This window comes from Echiichthys vipera (assembly GCF_963691815.1).
Source record: "Echiichthys vipera genome assembly, chromosome: 20".
NCBI classification, from domain to species: Eukaryota; Metazoa; Chordata; class Actinopteri; order Perciformes; family Trachinidae; genus Echiichthys; species Echiichthys vipera.
In genome coordinates, this window is record NC_139845.1 from 21,663,406 (window position 1) to 21,668,106 (window position 4,701).

The following is a 4,701-nucleotide window of genomic DNA, read 5'->3' on the forward strand; positions in this document are numbered from 1 at the left end:
TTAGGGTTTAGAGTTGTTAAAGCAAAATAAGGAAAGCTTCACGAATTTGCGTGTCATCCTTGCGCAGGGGCCATGCTAATCTTCTCTGTATCGTTCCAATTTTAGCATATGTGCTAGCGAACTAACACAAAAGCAACCTGGATCTGAGGGGTATTCATAGGGCTCTGATTCTGTGGATGCTCACTCATGGTTACAGATCACTGGCAGCTATTGAGGGAAAACTCGTGGAAAAAAAGTGTCATCTGGACAGAAGAACATCGCTATTTAGATTTGGTTAGGGTTTCACCAAATTAATGACATAGTATTTTAAAATAGACTTAGTTTCTCTAAATGATGACTTAGTTTCTCTAAATGAGGACTTGGTTTCTCAGAAAAATGAGTTAGTTTTTAAAAATAAGGAGTTAGTTTTTCAATATAGAATTAGTTTATCTTAATAATGACTTGATAGCTACTCCCCAAAAAGTTCACTACAACACGTTTCAGTAAAGTAATTTGAATATGTGTTGTGTCCACAGGTGGCGCTATTGAGTGTGAGCATGCAGAATCGTATACAGGGTTAAGGTTTTAACAAATTAATGACTTGGTATTTTAAAATAGACTTAGTTTCTCTAAATGATGACTTAGTTTCTTAGAATCATGAGTAAGTTTCTCAAAATATTGACTTTATTAATTAGGCTTTGGAGTTGTTAAAGCAAAATAAGGAACGCTTCACGAATTTGCGTGTCATCCTTGCGCAGGGGCCATGCTAATCTTCTCTGTATCGTTCCAATTTTAGTATATGTGCTAGCGAACTAACACAAAAGCAACCTGGATCTGAGGGGTATTCATAGGGCTCTGATTCTGTGGATGCTCACTCATGGTTACAGATCACTGGCAGCTATGGAGGGAAAACTCGTGGAAAAAACGTGTCATCTGGATACAAGAACATCGCTATTTAGATGTGGTTAGGGTTTCACCAAATTAATGACATAGTATTTTAAAATAGACTTAGTTTCTCTAAATGATGACTTATTTTCTCTAAATGAGGACTTGGTTTCTCAGAATATTGAGTTAGTTTTTAAAGATAATGAGTTAGTTTTTCAATATAGAATTAGTTTATCTTAATAATGACTTGATAGCTACTCCCCAAAAAGTTAACTACAACACGTTTCAGTGAAGTAATTTGAATATGTGTTGTGTCCACAGGTGGGGCTATTGAGTGTGAGCATGCAGAATCGTATACAGGGTTAAGGTTTTATCAAATTAATGATTTGGTATTTTAAAATAGACTTAGTTTCTCTAAATGATGACTTATTTTCTCTAAATGAGGACTTGGTTTCTCAGAATAATGAGTTAGTTTTAAAAAAAAAAATGAGTTCGTTTTTCAATATAGAATTAGTTTATCTTAATAATGACTTGATAGCTACTCCCCAAAAAGTTGACTACAACACGTTTCAGTGAAGTAATTTGAATGTGTTGTGTCCACAGGTGGCGCTATTGAGTGTGAGTTCGTTTTTCAATATAGAATTAGTTTATCTTAATAATGACTTGATAGCTACCGGTACTCCCCAAAAAGTTGACTACAACACGTTTCAGTGAAGTAATTTGAATATGTGTTGTGTCCACAGGTGGCGCTATTGAGTGTGAGCATGCAGAATCGTAAACAGGGTTAAGGTTTTAACAAATTAATGACTTGGTATTTTAAAATAGACTTAGTTTCTCTAAATGATGACTTAGTTTCTTAGAATCATGAGTAAGTTTCTCAAAATATTGACTTCATTAATTAGGGTTTGGAGTTGTTAAAGCAAAATAAGGAACGCTTCACGAATTTGCGTGTCATCCTTGCGCAGGGGCCATGCTAATCTTCTCTGTATCGTTCCAATTTTAGTATATGTGCTAGCGAACTAACACAAAAGCAACCTGGATCTGAGGGGTATTCATAGGGCTCTGATTCTGTGGATGCTCACTCATGGTTACAGATCACTGTCAGCTATGGAGGGAAAACTCGTGGAAAAAACGTGTCATCTGGACTCAAGAACATCGCTATTTAGATTTGGTTAGGGTTTCACCGAATTAATGACATAGTATTTTAAAATAGACTTAGTTTCTCTAAATGATGACTTAGTTTCTCTAAATGAGGACTTGGTTTCTCAGAATAATGAGTTAGTTTTTAAAAATAATGAGTTCGTTTTTCAATATAGAATTAGTTTATCTTAATAATGACTTGATAGCTACTCCCCAAAAAGTTAACTACAACACGTTTCAGTGAAGTAATTTGAATATGTGTTGTGTCCACAGGTGGCGCTATTGAGTGTGAGCATGCAGAATCGTATACAGGGTTAAGGTTTTAACAAATTAATGACTTGGTATTTTAAAATAGACTTAGTTTCTCTAAATGATGACTTAGTTTCTTAGAATCATGAGTAAGTTTCTCAAAATATTGACTTTATTAATTAGGGTTTGGAGTTGTTAAAGCAAAATAAGGAACGCTTCACGAATTTGCGTGTCATCCTTGCGCAGGGGCCATGCTAATCTTCTCTGTATCGTTCAAATTTTAGTATATGTGCTAGCAAACTAACACAAAAGCAACCTGGATCTGAGGGGTATTCATAGGGCTCTGATTCTGTGGATGCTCACTCATGGTTACAGATCACTGTCAGCTATGGAAGGAAAACTCGTGGAAAAAACGTGTCATTTGGACACAAGAACATCGCTATTTAGATTTGGTTAGGGTTTCACCAAATTAATGATATAGTATTTTAAAATAGACTTAGTTTCTCTAAATGAGGACTTGGTTTCTCAGAATAATGAGTTAGTTTTCAAAAATAATGAGTTAGTTTTTCAATATAGAATTAGTTTATCTTAATAATGACTTGATAGCTACTCCCCAAAAAGTTGACTACAACACGTTTCAGTGAAGTAATTTGAATATGTGTTGTGTCCACAGGTGGCGCTATTGAGTGTGAGCATGCAGAATCGTAAACAGGGTTAAGGTTTTAACAAATAAATAACTTGGTATTTTAAAATAGACTTAGTTTCTCTAAATGATGACTTAGTTTCTTAGAATCATGAGTAAGTTTCTCAAAATATTGACTTTATTACTTAGGGTTTAGAGTTGTTAAAGCAAAATAAGGAACGCTTCACGAATTTGCGTGTCATCCTTGCGCAGGGGCCATGCTAATCTTCTCTGTATCGTTCCAATTTTAGTATATGTGCTAGCGAACTAACACAAAAGCAACCTGGATCTGAGGGGTATTCATAGGGCTCTGATTCTGTGGATGCTCACTCATGGTTACAGATCACTGGCAGCTATGGAGGGAAAACTCGTGGAAAAAACGTGTCATCTGGACAGAAGAACATCGCTATTTAGATTTGGTTAGGGTTTCACCAAATTAATGACATAGTATTTTAAAATAGACTTAGTTTCTCTAAATGATGACTTAGTTTCTCTAAATGAGGACTTGGTTTCTCAGAAAAATGAGTTAGTTTTTAAAAATAAGGAGTTTTTTTTTCAATAAAGAATTAGTTTATCTTAATAATGACTTGATAGCTACTCCCCAAAAAGTTGACTACAACACGTTTCAGTAAAGTAATTTGAATATGTGTTGTGTCCACAGGTGGCGCTATTGAGTGTGAGCATGCAGAATCGTATACAGGGTTAAGGTTTTAACAAATTAATGATTTGGTATTTTAAAATATACTTAGTTTCTCTAAATGATGACTTAGTTTCTTAGAATCATGAGTAAGTTTCTCAAAATATTGACTTTATTAATTAGGGTTTGGAGTTGTTAACGCAAAATAAGGAACTCTTCACGAATTTGCGTGTCATCCTTGAGCAGGGGCCATGCTAATCTTCTCTGTATCGTTCCAATTTTAGTATATGTGCTAGCGAACTAACCAAAAAACAACCTTGATCGGAGGGGTATTCATAGGGCTCTGATTCTGTGGATGCTCACTCATGGTTACAGATCACTGGCAGCTATAGAGGGAAAACTCGTGGAAAAAAACGTGTCATCTGGACACAAGAACATCGCTATTTAGATGTGGTTAGGGTTTCACCAAATTAATGACATAGTATGTTAAAATAGACTTAGTTTATCTAAATGAGGACTTGGTTTCTCAGAATAATGAGTTAGTTTTTAAAAATAATGAGTTAGTTTTTCAATATAGAATTAGTTTATCTTAATAATGACTTGATAGCTACTCCCCAAAAAGTTGACTACAACCCGTTTCAGTGAAGTAATTTGAATATGTGTTGTGTCCACAGGTGGCGTTATTGAGTATGAGCATGCAGAATCGTATACAGGGTTAAGGTTTTAAAAAATTAATAACTTGGTATTTTAAAATAGACTTAGTTTCTCTAAATGATGACTTAGTTTCTTCTCTGTATCGTTCCAATTTTAGTATATGTGCTAGCGAACTAACAAAAAAACAACCTGGATCTGAGGGGTATTCATAGGCAGCGCCGTCGTATAGGGGGGAAAGGTGATGACAATTCTAAGGGCCCACAGCCAGCCAGGGCCCACACACTGCTCCAGTAGCCTCTATGACAAAATGATTATGCACTGAACTAATATATATTCATACGAATGAATCCGAATTAAAACAAAGCCACAAGTTGTACAATACTCTATATATATGTTTATTCTATTCAATAACCCCCCTGGCCCCTTCTTAGAAAATGGTTTGGTCCACACCGCGGCTCTTTCTTCCCGGGGTTCT